Below are 18,183 nucleotides of genomic sequence, written 5' to 3' on the forward strand. Positions count from 1 at the left end.
TACCTTGGCCCACCCCTTAAATTTTGGAAATTGCCCAATTTAAACATTGGGTATTATAGTACAGGACCCTAATATGTATCATGATAAATTTGGGTGGTCCACCTCGTCCCCTTTTAGGGGTACAAAATTGCCAAAAATATAAACGTAAGCAATACGTTATACCACGTGTTTGGTTTTCGGCCTAATTTATCTCCTTGGATGAGGTCCTATTACCTTATATAGTTATATGGGCGTATACAGGGGTCCATTCCCTTTCATAAGACATAGGTATATTAATGCACCCCTTGAAAAATTTGGGAGGGGTACCTTGGCCCACCCTTAAATTTTGGAAATTGCCCAATTTAAACATTGGGTATTATAGTACAGGACCCTAATATGTATCATGATAAATTTGGATGGTCCACCTCGTTCCCTTTTAGGGGTACAAAATTGCCAAATATAAACGTAAGCAATACGATGTACCACGTGTTTGGTTTTTGGTCGATTTTATCCCCTTTGATGAGGTGTTATTATCCTATATAGTTATATGGTCATGTATAGGGGTCCATTACCTTTCATAAGATATGGGTATATTTGTGCACCCCTTTAAAAATTTGGGAGGGGTACTTTGGCCCACCCCTTAAAATTTGGAAATTGCTCATTTTATATATTTGGTATTATAGTACTGGACCCTAACATGTATTATAATAAATTTGGGTGGTCCACCTCGTTCCCTTCTAGGGTACAAAATTGCCAAAATATAAACGTAAGCAATACGTTGTACCACGTGTTTGTTCTTTTGGCCCATTTTATTTCTTTGGATGAGGTCCTATAACCTTATATGGTTATATGGTTATGTATAGGGGTCTATTTCCTATCATAAGACATAGGTACATTTGTGCACCCCTTTAAAATTTGGGAGGGGTACCTTGGTCCACCCCTTAAATTTTAGAAATTGCCTAGTTTACACATTTGGTATAATAGTATAGGACCCTAATATATATTACTATAATTTTTTTGGTCCACCTCGTTCCCTTTCATGGGTACAAAATTGTCAAATTTTTAGTACAACCACATGTTTCGTTTTTGACCTAATTTATTCCCTTGGATGAGGTCCTATTACTTTATATGGTTATATCGTCATATATAGGGGTCAATTTCCTATCATAAGACATAGGTACATTTGTGCACCCCCGGGAGGGGTACCTTGGCCCACCCCTTTAATTTTGGAAATTGCTCAATTTAAACATTTGGTATTATAGTATAGGACCCTAACATGTATTATGATAAATTTGGTTGGTTCACCTCGTTCCCTTTCATGGGTAAAAAATTGCCAAAAATTCAAATTTCGGAGGTTTTTGACCTAATTTATCCCCTTTGATGAGGTGTTATTACCCTATATGGTTATATGGGCGTATACAGGGGTCAATTTCCTATCATAAGACATGGGTATATTAATGCACCCTTTGAAAAATTTGGGAGGGGTACCTTGGCCCACCCCTTAAATTTTGGAAATTGCCCAATTTAAACATTGGGTATTATAGTACAGGACCCTAATATGTATCATGATAAATTTGGGTGGTCCACCTCGTCCCCTTTTAGGGGTACAAAATTGCCAAAAATATAAACGTAAGCAATACGTTATACCACGTGTTTGGTTTTCGGCCTAATTTATCTCCTTGGATGAGGTCCTATTACCTTATATAGTTATATGGGCGTATACAGGGGTCCATTCCCTTTCATAAGACATAGGTATATTAATGCACCCCTTGAAAAATTTGGGAGGGGTACCTTGGCCCACCCTTAAATTTTGGAAATTGCCCAATTTAAACATTGGGTATTATAGTACAGGACCCTAATATGTATCATGATAAATTTGGATGGTCCACCTCGTTCCCTTTTAGGGGTACAAAATTGCCAAATATAAACGTAAGCAATACGATGTACCACGTGTTTGGTTTTTGGTCGATTTTATCCCCTTTGATGAGGTGTTATTATCCTATATAGTTATATGGTCATGTATAGGGGTCCATTACCTTTCATAAGATATGGGTATATTTGTGCACCCCTTTAAAAATTTGGGAGGGGTACTTTGGCCCACCCCTTAAAATTTGGAAATTGCTCATTTTATATATTTGGTATTATAGTACTGGACCCTAACATGTATTATAATAAATTTGGGTGGTCCACCTCGTTCCCTTCTAGGGTACAAAATTGCCAAAATATAAACGTAAGCAATACGTTGTACCACGTGTTTGTTCTTTTGGCCCATTTTATTTCTTTGGATGAGGTCCTATTACCTTATATGGTTATATGGTTATGTATAGGGGTCTATTTCCTATCATAAGACATAGGTACATTTGTGCACCCCTTTAAAATTTGGGAGGGGTACCTTGGTCCACCCCTTAAATTTTAGAAATTGCCTATTTTACACATTTGGTATAATAGTATAGGACCCTAATATATATTACTATAATTTTTTTGGTCCACCTCGTTCCCTTTCATGGGTACAAAATTGCCAAATTTTTAGTACAACCACATGTTTCGTTTTTGACCTAATTTATTCCCTTGGATGAGGTCCTATTACTTTATATGGTTATATCGTCATATATAGGGGTCAATTTCCTATCATAAGACATAGGTACATTTGTGCACCCCCGGGAGGGGTACCTTGGCCCACCCCTTTAATTTTGGAAATTGCTCAATTTAAACATTTGGTATTATAGTATAGGACCCTAACATGTATTATGATAAATTTGGTTGGTTCACCTCGTTCCCTTTCATGGGTAAAAAATTGCCAAAAATTCAAATTTCGGAGGTTTTTGACCTAATTTATCCCCTTTGATGAGGTGTTATTACCCTATATAGTTATATGGGCGTATACAGGGGTCCATTACCTTTCATAAGATATGGGTATATTTGTGCACTCATTTAAAAATTTGGGAGGGGTACTTTGGCCCACCCCTTAAATTTTGGAAATTGCCCAATTTAAACGTTGGGTATTATAGTACAAGACCCTAATATGTATTATGATAAATTTGGGTGGTCCACCTCGTTCCCTTTTAGGGGTACAAAATTGACAAAATATAAACGTAAGCATTACGTTGTACCACATGTTTGGTTTTTGACCTAATTTATTCCTTTGGATGAGGTCCTATTACCTTATATGGTAATGTATAGGTGTTCATTCTCTATCATAAGACATAGGTACATTGATGCACCCCGGGAGGGGATTCGGTATCATAGTACATGACTCAACATGTATCATGATAAATTTGGGTGGTCCACATCGTTCTCTTTTAGGGTACAAACTTGCTAAAATATAAACATAAGCAATATGTTGTACCATGTGTTTGGTTTTTGGCCCAATTTCTCCCCTTTGATGAGGTTTTATTACCTTATATGGTTATATGGTCATGTATATAGGTTCATTTCCTATCATAAGATATGGGTACATTGATGCATCCTTTAAACAATTGGAGGGGTATCTTGGCTCATCCACTCGGTTTTAGAAATTGTTTAATATAAGCATTTGGTATCATAGTACAGGTCTCCAATATGTACCACTATAAATTTGGATGGTCCACATCGTTCCCTTTTCATAGGTAAAGAACTACCAAAAATCAAATTTCGGAGGTTATTGACCCCTATTTAGCATGTTATATGGATATGTACAGAGGTTTATTACCTTTATATGTTTATGTTTCCTTTTAAATTTGGGAATTATCAAATAACAAAATTCGGTAAACGTTTTCTAGGACCCATTGGTATTCCTCTTATGGCCAAATATTCAAAATTTAAAGGTTATTGACCGGCTTTATTATTGAATAAGTACAGGATTTATTACTTTTTTCATAAGACACAGGTGTATTTGTGTACCAATCTTAAATTTTGGAAGGGATACATTTCTTATTGTCATATCAATAATTGGTAATTGTTCTTAAAATTGGATAGTATCTCATTCATTGGGTAAATCATTATGATCACGTGATCGGTTATTGACCTATGATGGGATTAGGAGTCCAGGACATTGGTACATTGAAACTTTGTAGGATAATTTGATAATGCGTCATTGGTTTTGATTATTCCCGCCAAATATAAACGTAAGCAAGACGTTGTACCACGTGATTGTCCTTGATGAGGTAGTGTACAGGGATACATAGCTAACCTTATTGATTCTTATGACTCATAGTCTTAAGGGAATACATGCTACAACACTGACAGTTATTGTTGATGCAATTTGATTGGTTGATCACTATCTGTCGTGCAATCTGATTGGCTGATCACTATCTTTCGTGCAATCTGATTGGTTGATGATTTTCAAATCTTTGCTGTATTCAGTTTTAAGTTTTGTTTAACATTTAAAAATCTTGGTTTCGTTCAACATTTTGCACTCACTGATAAATATGATCAAAACCGTTTATTTGTTAATCGAATAGTTAAAAACCGGATAAAGTTTGACGGTTAACCGTGAAACGTAAAATTTTTTATTTTGAAATTTTTTTGCTTGAAACTTTTTGTTTGGAAATTTTTTCGTTTCCAAATTTTTTGTTTCAAAATTTTGTTTGAGATTTTTTCGTTTGAAATTTTTGTTTGAAATTTTTTTTGTTTGAAATTTTTTGTTTGAAAATTTTTGTTTGAAAATTTTGTTTAAAATTTTTTGTTTGAAATTTTTCGTTTCCAAATTTTTTGTTTCAAAATTTTGTTTGAAATTTTTTTTCGCTTCAAAATTTTGTTTGAATTTTTTTCGTTTGAAATTTTTTGTTTGAATTTTTTTCGTTTCAAAATTTTGTTTCAAAGATTTTTGTTCTAAATTTTTGTTTCAAAGTTTGGTTTGACATTTTTTAAAAGTTTGTGCACTTATTAGTAAAGAACCGGAACTGTTTAGAACAAAAACCTTTGACAACATTGTGGTGCAATAGTACACGTCAGAACCTGGGGTTGTACTTGAAATGAAAAAACACAATTCATTGAAATGGATCATTTTATTACACTCCACATACATCCATACCAGATAGTGGTTCTGGATATTGTCGATACAATGTATTTTGAACTTCTTGCACTAGTTTGTCTTTAGCATATAATTTTAATTCCAATTGAAGTCTTTTAAGGTCTATTGCAATATCAATTGGTGGAAACTCAATGTCCATTTGATCACAAATAAACTGTTTATCAATACAGGTATGCACTAGCCGGAACTGTTTAGAGCAAAAACCTTTGACAACATTGTGGTGCAATAGTACACGTCAGAACACGATAATGCAACGTCATCAGTTTTGCATCATCGTTCGAGTTAGTATTCATAATAACATCATCATGGCTACTTGTCTGCAGTTTCTAAACACACGTGATGTGATGAAATCATTTACCAAGATTACTGATTTACAACAGAATGTACCTTATAGAATCTTAGCTAGCCAAATGATCCCTACAAAGTTTGGATTAAGAATCGTAGTGAAGCTTGAAAATGATAAGAATATAATTTTACCAGCAAGATATTTTCCCATGGAAGCATCAAAACAACAAGAACTGCTGCGTTTCTTAAATACTGGATCTGTATCTTTATGTTACAAAGGATTCTTGGGTCGAAGTCATCAACTTGAATTTAGTACACAGCCAGATTCGTCAGCCATTGTGATGAAATCATGAATCAGCACATTTCTTTCCAATGACGTCAGCTGTAGTTGTATGAATTTGGTTGGTCAGCATGACGTCAGGAACTGTGATGAAATCATGAATTCAAACGTCAGCACATGACGTCTGCAATAACTATAAACCAGCAAATACAGTGTCATCCCACGAAATCATTTGAGCAAGTGCTTTTCAGGAGGAAAGATGTGTACTTCTAACGATAAAGAGTTCATCTTCGCAAGCTATTATCCAATAAACAAAACATGTGATGATTGGTATCAGTGCTAGAACATTTGAACCAGTAATTCGATTGGGCAAAGCAGAACAATTTGGTGTACAACTGACCTGTGAAGAATGGCACGAATCGACCAAATGAACGATTATTTTCATGATGAGCTAAATGTGACCATAGTCAAATCATTAGGCTCAAATCATGAAGTGGTGCTGCGTACAGTCCTCGAAGAGAAGATGATGCTGTTACGTAAAAAGAGTACATTTCATGTCCCTCGCAATATGGTGTATCTAACACAAACGGAATGGAACAAATTTATAAACGTATTTCAGTGTGTAAAACATGCAGTGGAAGTGTGCAACAAAACAAGTATATTCCTGAAAAAGTACTATTTTGAAAAATGTGTTATGCATATTGTACAACATGTATCTAGATATTGTGATGGTTGTCAACATCGTTCGTGGGTGCCTACCTGTATTGATAAACAGTTTATTTGTGATCAAATGGACATTGAGTTTCCACCAATTGATATTGCAATAGACCTTAAAAGACTTCAATTGGAATTAAAATTATATGCTAAAGACAAACTAGTGCAAGAAGTTCAAAATACATTGTATCGACAATATCCAGAACCACTATCTGGTATGGATGTATGTGGAGTGTAATAAAATGATCCATTTCAATGAATTGTGTTTTTTCATTTCAAGTACAACCCCAGGTTCTGACGTGTACTATTGCACCACAATGTTGTCAAAGGTTTTTGTTCTAAACAGTTCCGGTTCTTTACTAATAAGTGCACAAACTTTTAAAAAATGTCAAACCAAACTTTGAAACAAAAATTTAGAACAAAAATCTTTGAAACAAAATTTTGAAACGAAAAAAATTCAAACAAAAAATTTCAAACGAAAAAAATTCAAACAAAATTTTGAAGCGAAAAAAAATTTCAAACAAAATTTTGAAACAAAAAATTTGGAAACGAAAAATTTCAAACAAAAAATTTTAAACAAAATTTTCAAACAAAAATTTTCAAACAAAAAATTTCAAACAAAAAAAAATTTCAAACAAAAATTTCAAACGAAAAAATCTCAAACAAAATTTTGAAACAAAAAAATTTGGAAACGAAAAAATTTTCAAACAAAAAGTTTCAAGCAAAAAAATTTCAAAATAAAAAAATTTTACGTTTCACGGTTAACCGTCAAACTTTATCCGGTTTTTAACTATTCGATTAACAAATAAACGGTTTTGATCATATTTATCAGTGAGTGCAGAATGTTGAACGAAACCAAGATTTTTAAATGTTAAACAAAACTTAAAACTGAATACAGCAAAGATTTGAAAATCATCAACCAATCAGATTGCACGAAAGATAGTGATCAGCCAATCAGATTGCACGACAGATAGTGATCAACCAATCAAATTGCATCAACAATAACTGTCAGTGTTGTAGCATGTATTCCCTTAAGACTATGAGTCATAAGAATCAATAAGGTTAGCTATGTATCCCTGTACACTACCTCATCAAGGACAATCACGTGGTACAACGTCTTGCTTACGTTTATATTTGGCGGGAATAATCAAAACCAATGACGCATTATCAAATTATCCTACAAAGTTTCAATGTACCAATGTCCTGGACTCCTAATCCCATCATAGGTCAATAACCGATCACGTGATCATAATGATTTACCCAATGAATGAGATACTATCCAATTTTAAGAACAATTACCAATTATTGATATGACAATAAGAAATGTATCCCTTCCAAAATTTAAGATTGGTACACAAATACACCTGTGTCTTATGAACAAAGTAATAAATCCTGTACTTATTCAATAATAAAGCCGGTCAATAACCTTTAAATTTTGAATATTTGGCCATAAGAGGAATACCAATGGGTCCTAGAAAACGTTTACCGAATTTTGTTATTTGATAATTCCCAAATTTAAAAGGAAACATAAACATATAAAGGTAATAAACCTCTGTACATATCCATATAACATGCTAAATAGGGGTCAATAACCTCCGAAATTTGATTTTTGGTAGTTCTTTACCTATGAAAAGGGAACGATGTGGACCATCCAAATTTATAGTGGTACATATTGGAGACCTGTACTATGATACCAAATGCTTATATTAAACAATTTCTAAAACCGAGTGGATGAGCCAAGATACCCCTCCAAATTTTTAAAGGATGCATCAATGTACCCATATCTTATGATAGGAAATGAACCTATATACCTGACCATATAACCATATAAGGTAATAAAACCTCATCAAAGGGGAGAAATCTTTTTCACAAAACTAGAAAGACATGTTAACTGTGTTGTGTAGGTGTAGTAACGTTAACCTGGTGTGAATCAGCTTGCAGCGCTTCATCCGGGAGCGTTGACCTTGGCAAGACAGACAAGTGGCGACTTGAGACTCCCTCCCTCTTTCCTCTCTGACTGCATTAGTCGTGTTTTGACAGCGAGTGTGATAGGGGTGTATTATATCTAGTCGTTGAATTATATACTTTCCTGTTCTAGTTCAGTGTTCTAGTAGTGTGTGTTACTGTGCTTTGTGTGTTTATCACTACGTTATGGCGTTCCCTAGGACTCGTGGCAAGGATTTACCTCATCCTATCATAGGTAATGGTCAAGATATGGGCGACGCTTTGCTTCCTACCCGTAGAGATGTGTTAAAATACTACATTTACGTTTGGAACAATGAAAAAAATAAGCAAAATGGCAAAAACCCTAGTTTTTTAGAAGTTTCCAAGATTGTTGTTGACAAGTTAAACTTCTTGTGGGAAAAAGCTTCGATCCCATGCATAACCCCTAAAGCTATTAGAGATTTATTAAAAAAAGAAGTTGATTTAGTTTAAGCACTCAACAAATCATACAAACGGGACAAAGATAAGGACAGTTTCAGAAAAAAAACTAGCCGACTTTAACAACAGAGTTGAGGCATTGTTCGATGTTAGTGCATGTAAATGTAAAGATTTTCAACTTTGTAAATGTGATCCTACTAAAAAGTTTCCAATACTTGAACGCAAATTCTTGACCGACCAAAGAACTGTTCGGAAAATGGCGATTGGACATGTTGATATTAAAGTGACATCAGCAAATAAAAAGAAAATAGCAAGGAAAATGATAGAAGAAGAAAGATTGTGTAAGAAACGTTGTGAAGGATATGAAATTGGCTTGTGTAGCAACAATGAGGACGCTATGGACCTAACTGTTCCACTTCAAAAAATAGGTTGTGTTCCAGAAGATGTGGAGGTTGTTTAAGAGGAACCAGTTCCCGGCCCTTCCTCAGCTACTACTATAAACACTCAAACTAGGCTAAAAATACCATCGTTTTCCCGAGTATGTGATAGGTATGGCGTACCTGATCGCGCAGCAGCAGCTTTAGCCTCTGCTCTTTTACACGATGTACAGTCCACTCGTTCTTTCGATAGTGTTATAAATGACGTTGTGGTAGACAGGAGTAAAGTAAGACGCGAGCGAATCAAATCTCGGCATGAAGTTCTAAATAAGGAAACAAGGGTAGAAATACAGGCCTTATACTTTGACGGTAGAATTGACGACACCCTTCGTATTCACAGGACAGACGATGGGAAAATGCACAGAACAACTGTTAAAGAAGATCACATTTCACTCATAGAGGAGCCTAAATCGAGATTCATCGGTTACATAGTTCCATTGTCTGGGAAAGCCATTGACATTGCTAATTCTATCGTCGATTACTTTTCTGAGCACAATCTTACAATGTCGGAAATAGTTTGCATTGGTTGTGATGGATGCCCTACAAACACAGGAAAATATAATGGTGTAATTCGCTCGCTAGAAGAGAAACTTGGTAGACCTCTGCAGTGGGTTATTTGCCAATTGCATACAAATGAACTTCCATTGCGGCATTTAGTGGAAAAGCTGGATGGACCTACTAGCGGACCAAAAGGATTTGTTGGACCTGTCGGTCAAAGTTGGGCAACGTGTCATACATTGAAAATAGTTCAGTTTGAGCCCATAGAGTTTACTACTGATATTATCAATCGTGGTGATGAAAAAAGTTTTAGTACTGACCAGAAATACCTATATGACATTTGTAAAGCTGTTTCGAGTGGAAAAGTATCTCAAGAATTAGGAAACAGAAGTCCAGGAAAGCTTTCCCATGCGAGATGGTTGACTACAGCTAATAGAATTTTAAGATTATACGTAGCTACAAAAACTCCATCGCAAACACTAAAAGAGTTGGCAACCTTCATCGTGAAAGTTTATGCACCTAGCTGGTTCAGGACCAAGTGTAATCCAAAAGTTTATAATGGAGCTCAAAACTTGTGGGAAACTATAATGAGTTGCACTTACCTATCTGAGGAAAATCGGAAAATTGTACACAAATGTATCCAAGACAATAGATACATTGCTCACCATGAAAACATGCTCATAGCTATGTTAGTTGATAAGAGAGACCATATAAAGAAACTGGCTTTAAGACGTATCATCAAGGCTCGAGCTAGAGAACAAGCCAGTAAACCACTAAGAAGGTTTGAAATCCCGAAAATAAATTTTGAAGCATCAGAGTATGTCGATATGATTGATTGGAATGATGTGGAAGTGACAGAACCACCTCTCACAATGCATTTGAAAAATCAGGATTTGCAAAGGTTACTGGAAACCGAGTGTAAACATAGCTTCTGAGTGCACTCTTTTTGAAATCCCATCACACACGCAAGCGATAGAAAGAGCGGTCAAAGAAGTCACTACTTCCTCAAAATTGGTCTGTGATAAAAAGAAAAGAGAAAGCTTAATCAAAACTAGAATGTTTGATAGAAATATCCGTCCAATATATGGCACAAAGAAACAATTTACGTGTTGAAGACATTTCTTACAGATGTAAGACATGCTCTCATGGTTGGCTGGTTGGGAGGGCATGGGTGGGACTCGAAGTGCAACCACCTCCCCGTGGTGAGTCCTGGGTAGTTTAATAGGAACAAGCGAAGAGTTGCACAATGCAAAGTTGATTAACGAAAGCTTTAGAAACAAGTTTTGATAACATCATAAGAGGATATCAGAAATTATAAAACGTTAAAAATATCGGAAATTTCGGACAATTTGGCGATTTTTAGGTCTAATGCGCAGACTGAAACCACCACCTTAAAATGTTTTAAAAAATCCTGTCTATATTTAAGGCCTTGTTCTACTATTTAGTGACTACCCGTCAGGGTTTTTTTGTTTTAAGTTCTTAAAAAAATTGTAAAAATGTAAAAAAAAAATTCAAAAATTTTCAAACTTTAAGCCGAATGCGCAGACTCAAGATGACGTCGTAAAAATTAAATATTTTACAGAATTGTTACTAGGTGTCATACACAGTCATTGAAGGGTACCCGTTTCCGAAAAAAGAAAAATGACTTTTTTCACTCCACCCTAGCCAGTAGTCATATAGATTGCAAAAGGAGAAGACATGTTTGTGTGAAAACATGTTGAAAGCCTTCATAGAAAAGTGTCCTCTGTCTACTGAATGAAACAATCGTGATACATGAGCTTCCAGGAATATCATCCTTAATGTCTTGTCCCCAATTCCCCTTGCTGTAAACTGAGGAATTCTCATTTTTTTCATTTCTGGCTGGAATGATGACAAACAAAATCAAAGACAGGGAAGATTTTTACAAGGTCAAGAAACCGAACTACCACGACCATCTATTCAATTTGAAAACTGGATAAGGTCTACACTCATTACAGGCTGTAGTTGAAAGTTCTGGCTGGGAAATAATAAACACTTCTGACCAGAGTATATACACTTGTTTATTAAAAACTAAATTCCAGTGTAACAGTTTCAACAACGTAACGTTGTCTTCATCAGACACTAACTGCAAGAGATATCTTAGAGCGCAGTTATATATACTAAAAGTGAAAGTCCTTGTGTGCATGGGAAGCCACCTGGGTCGGACTTCCCCGGGCGTCATCTTCCATACATAGGGGAAGCAGGGAAAAAACTTAGGGAGAGAATTAAACAACATAGGGATGATGTGAGACTTATGAGAGAAAACAATGCCATATATAAACATGTTAAAGAAACGGGACATGATATAGATTGGGAAGGTGTAAAGGGGCTAGAAAGGGAGAATAGGCCAATGATAAGAAAATGGAAGGAAGCACGAAGAATAAAGAAAGAGAAAAGTGACAAATTAATGAACTGGACAAGTGGACTGTTAATACATGATCTATGGGATAAATTATTAGAACAAATTGAAGGGAAAAAACAAGATTGAACATATTTATATGTAATTTATAGTCATATATTTAATAGTATATATATTGTTATAGTTTAATATTGTATATAGTTATATAGAGTTTTATATATTGTTATATTTTATAGTTTATTTTTATGTCTATATATATATATATGTTTGTATTGCTGTATTTATAGTCAGTTGTATGTAGTATAGTCTGTTATTTATTTCTAATAGGCATCGGAGGTAGATTAAGAGAAAATGTTTTAAGGCAATTGGTCAGGATAAACAACAGGTGTGTCTGGAAAAGATAAACACAGGTGGGAGGGTAATTAAGTCAGGGCAGGTGGCTGGAAGATGACGCCCGGGGAAGTCCGACCCAGGTGGCTTCCCATGCACACAAGGACTTTCACTTTTAGTATATATAACTGCGCTCTAAGATATCTCTTGCAGTTAGTGTCTGATGAAGACAACGTTACGTTGTTGAAACTGTTACACTGGAATTTAGTTTTTAATAAACAAGTGTATATACTCTGGTCAGAAGTGTTTATTATTTCTTTAGTGAGTTCCAGAGTCGTGATGGATAGAGTTCTGGCTGGGATGACGGAAGAGAACAGAACACACTACACTTGTCTTTATTCTCTGGTGGCGGTATTCTTTTTGCTATATGAACCGAAAACGGCAATTGAAGTACCGGTATGTCATCTTGCAACTAAAATTTTGTCTTCTCTCTCTCTCTCTCTCTCTCTCTCTCTCTCACACACACACACACACACATACACATAAAAACACACTTTTACCATTTTACCAATCGCTCGCTTATTATACAGCAGTCATGTTGTAAAATTCACCTCTTTGTTTGGAAGGCGGTCGAAGGACAAAAAAGCAAAGATATTATCGACGAACCCTTCAAATTGTTTGCTTTCAGCAAATTTATGATACTAACAATAACACTTTAGTTGAAGAGCTTTTACAGGGGGACCTTCGTTTTGTTACGCGGAAATGTTTGATCTGACCAGAGTGCGAAATTGCCCTCTGCTTCCATGTTGAGAGGATGGGAATATTTCCCTTTCCTAGTGAATAATATTCATTAGGGCCTAAATTGAAGGGTAAGAGGAAAAAACAAGGAATGTCCATGTGTGTGCTTTATCGGGTACTTTGTTCTATCTGTTGGTGACTCTTGGTACTATTTGACTGTATATGTAAGCATCCGTAAATGTAAAAATATCCATGTATAAAGGGGAAAAAGTTTTGACTAATCGTATTCTTTTTTACGCGGCTTTCAATATTAAAACGCCGTTTTCTCGAAAATAAAGTTTTGTGACATTCCTTCTTTTTTCCCCTTACCCTTCAATTATCTTCAGAAATGGTTTCTTACAGACTGTAAAGAACATTTGGTATAATATTCATGGAACTCCGTTGAAAGCAGAAAATATCATGAGAATGATCAAAATTCGAACATTGAAGAACATAATTAACAGAAAAGAAATAGGATACCCATAATTTTAAACCTGCTATAAAATGTATATCCTATATTTTTACTAATTTCTTACTCCCATGAAAGTATCCTGGGGAGGATATTCTCTCCAATTTTTTCAGACTGAAATCCTTTTATCCCGTACGATTTCGCCCCCTGACACAATACGAAAAAACAAATGCTGTTAAAATCCATACACATGACCCTTCCGGGACTCAACTCGGGGCCTTCAAGCCGATGGTCTATCGCCGCAGACCGCTCAGCTTGGTATGAAGATGTACGTTGTATGATTGCGAATAGATCACGACAATATAAGAAACTTTAATCCAAAATGGCCACCCAAAAATCAACTACTTTTTTAGACCACTAGCTAATCTGGGTGTACTGTCATGAGTTTGTTACACAAACGGGGCAACCACCATATAGTGGCACACACCCCGCAGTTATGGGAATAGATTTGTACCATGGAGGTGAAGACTGGCCCCAAGCATTCTTTGGTCCGACGTGTCTTTCAGCTCCCATTATTATGACACTTTAAGTAGAGCTTACTGTGCAGTAACATACAACATTTCAATCAAATATTTTCCAATACTCAATAAAATTATTTGGTTCCGAGCTTTCTTTTTCTTTTTTTTTTAAAAAGAATAATTGCAACAAATCTAAATATGCTAAAATGGAAAATAGTTTTTGGATTGGTATGGAAACCTAAAAGCTGGAATATATGAAATCAAAGTGTACACACATATCTATCTCTCTATTTATCTATATATCTTTCCATCTCTCTCTCTCTCTCTCTCTCTCTCTCTATATATATATATATATATATATATATATATATATATATATATATATATACAGACACTATAAAGCAAGTGGGCTGCACTGGTATACAAATTTTGATCAAGGTTGTCCTTAACAAATAAAACACAGTTCTGACCAGAGCAGAATGAAATATATTAAAAACTATACTTACAATGTGTTACAGTTTCAAGGACCTAACGTCCTCTTCATCAGACACCAACACTGAGAAGATGTGTTGGTGTCTGATGAAGAGGACGTTAGGTCCTTGAAACTGTAACACATTGTAAGTATAGTTTTTAATATATTTCATTCTGCTCTGGTCAGAACTGTGTTTTATTTGTTAAGCTACTTATCCAGAGCCATGGAGTTTGTTCATTCAGGTTGTCCTTATGTTGGTCTTTCGTCGGTTTCTTAATGATTTGCACCCGCTGAACACGAGTTTGGCAGTTATTTTCCCGTAATGTAAAAATTTGTGATAATATAAGTATATCAGATTTTATTAAAACAGTAATATATTATACAATTGTATCTTATGAGAACATTGAACTACAATCATAACACAGGGGTGCCCACAAGGGGGGGGGGCTATGACGCAAACTGCGTCATTGAAATATTTGGGGGGGGTTAAAAATCTATATAAATATGTTTGAGAGGGTATAAAAATTAATCGAAAAGATTTTTTTTTCATGGAAGAACACCTACGGATAGACAATTGAGGGGGGGGTGCGTCATGGCCATGAGGGGGGGTGGGCACCACTGCATAACACAAACATTGTAATCGTGCTTCTGTTGATTTTTCATTGGTTTGTTAATGATTTCCACCCGCTGAACACGAGTATGACAGTTACTTTCCCGTAATGTCAAAATTTGTAATGCTATAAGCATATTAGATTTTACTCAAACAGTAATATATTATACAATTGTGTCTTATAGGAACATTAAATTACAAACATAACACATTTTGGACATCAACTTTCTGGGTAACAAAAATCTACATAACAATACATAAATACTAAAATATGTGAAAAATAAATTTTACATCTTCTTTCCATTACCTCAATGCCCTTATGGAAACGTTCCCCTGCTCTTCGCTAACATCTCCTTAATTCTCCCTAAAGAAATCCAAGTATGAATGTAGCATATGTAATTTTAAAGACATTCTACATCCCAATGCTCGATATTGATCAATGAGTGTCTTAACTTGGTGTTCAAACGCTTCACTTCGGTTATGCACAAGAAATCTCGTCACCAATTTATGAAAGGCCCCCCAAGCGTTTCTTTCCAACTCTGTAATTTTTTGTTTAAGTGGAGCACTATTAAGCATGACATGAATCTGAGGCCCTGTGAAAATGCCAGCCAGAACTTTTGCCTCTGATAAAGCTGGAAGGGCAGGTGAATTGCGACCCAGAGCTTTCACAAATTGTTTTGCCAATCCCAGCTTAATATGTAATGTTGGCATGAGAATCTTCTCCCTGAGCACTAATGCTTCATTTATCACTATGTGTTCCTGGAATAAGCTCCGTTCTTTCAGGCCACGTGGTTTGATCATAACGCTGGTTAGTTGCCCGACTGTCCCACAGACATAGAAAGCAGGAATATTTAGTATAACCACTTTGCAACCCAAGAAGAAAACCAATAATTTTGAAATCCCCACACACGTCCCATTGATGTTCCTTATATTTTGTTTTCTCCAAAATCAGCTTCACACTTGAATAACTCTATTTAATCAATTTCCAATTCTGCTATGTACCTTTAGAATCTACATTCTCTGTTTTGTACTCCGAACAATTATTATCTTTAATAACAAATGCGATACCACCTAGCGAGTATCGAAGTAAAAGGACGCAAATTACTCTGCATAAATCAGTATAGGAGAAAAATAAAACATGCTTATAGTAGTAGTGGTCCCCGTATATTGCGCCGAGTCAGCAAAAATTTTTGTGACGTCATAGGTCAAAGGTCAATGACCTTGGCCCGGGGTCAATGACCTAGGGGTACCTAGGACCACCCCCTCTAAATTTTGGCAGGGGTACCTTGGCCCACCCCCTAAATTTTGGCAGGGGTACATAGGACCACCCCCCTTAAATTTTGGAAATTGCCAAATCTAAAAATTTGGTGTGGTAGCCTAGGACCATAGTATGTACCTCTATCAGTATTGGGGGTCTATGTCGTTCCCTTTCATGGGTAAAAAATTGCCAAAAATTCAAATTTCGGAGGTTTTTGACCTAATTTATCCCCTTGGATGAGGTCCTATTACCTTATATAGTTATATGGGCGTATACAGGGGTCCATTCCCTTTCATAAGACATAGGTATATTAATGCACCCCTTGAAAAATTTGGGAGGGGTACCTTGGCCCACCCTTAAATTTTGGAAATTGCCCAATTTAAACATTGGGTATTATAGTACAGGACCCTAATATGTATCATGATAAATTTGGATGGTCCACCTCGTTCCCTTTTAGGGGTACAAAATTGCCAAATATAAACGTAAGCAATACGATGTACCACGTGTTTGGTTTTTGGTCGATTTTATCCCCTTTGATGAGGTGTTATTATCCTATATAGTTATATGGTCATGTATAGGGGTCCATTACCTTTCATAAGATATGGGTATATTTGTGCACCCCTTTAAAAATTTGGGAGGGGTACTTTGGCCCACCCCTTAAAATTTGGAAATTGCTCATTTTATATATTTGGTATTATAGTACTGGACCCTAACATGTATTATAATAAATTTGTGTGGTCCACCTCGTTCCCTTCTAGGGTACAAAATTGCCAAAATATAAACGTAAGCAATACGTTGTACCACGTGTTTGTTCTTTTGGCCCATTTTATTTCTTTGGATGAGGTCCTATTACCTTATATGGTTATATGGTTATGTATAGGGGTCTATTTCCTATCATAAGACATAGGTACATTTGTGCACCCCTTTAAAATTTGGGAGGGGTACCTTGGTCCACCCCTTAAATTTTAGAAATTGCCTATTTTACACATTTGGTATAATAGTATAGGACCCTAATATATATTACTATAATTTTTTTGGTCCACCTCGTTCCCTTTCATGGGTACAAAATTGCCAAATTTTTAGTACAACCACATGTTTCGTTTTTGACCTAATTTATTCCCTTGGATGAGGTCCTATTACTTTATATGGTTATATCGTCATATATAGGGGTCAATTTCCTATCATAAGACATAGGTACATTTGAGCACCCCCGGGAGGGGTACCTTGGCCCACCCCTTTAATTTTGGAAATTGCTCAATTTAAACATTTGGTATTATAGTATAGGACCCTAACATGTATTATGATAAATTTGGTTGGTTCACCTCGTTCCCTTTCATGGGTAAAAAATTGCCAAAAATTCAAATTTCGGAGGTTTTTGACCTAATTTATCCCCTTTGATGAGGTGTTATTACCCTATATAGTTATATGGGCGTATACAGGGGTCCATTACCTTTCATAAGATATGGGTATATTTGTGCACTCATTTAAAAATTTGGGAGGGGTACTTTGGCCCACCCCTTAAATTTTGGAAATTGCCCAATTTAAACGTTGGGTATTATAGTACAAGACCCTAATATGTATTATGATAAATTTGGGTGGTCCACCTCGTTCCCTTTTAGGGGTACAAAATTGACAAAATATAAACGTAAGCATTACGTTGTACCACATGTTTGGTTTTTGACCTAATTTATTCCTTTGGATGAGGTCCTATTACCTTATATGGTAATGTATAGGTGTTCATTCTCTATCATAAGACATAGGTACATTGATGCACCCCGGGAGGGGATTCGGTATCATAGTACATGACTCAACATGTATCATGATAAATTTAGGTGGTCCACATCGT

Source organism: Thermobia domestica, chromosome 4, assembly GCF_964235325.1.
Source record: "Thermobia domestica chromosome 4, izTheDome1.hap1.1, whole genome shotgun sequence".
Lineage (NCBI taxonomy): Eukaryota > Metazoa > Arthropoda > Insecta > Zygentoma > Lepismatidae > Thermobia > Thermobia domestica.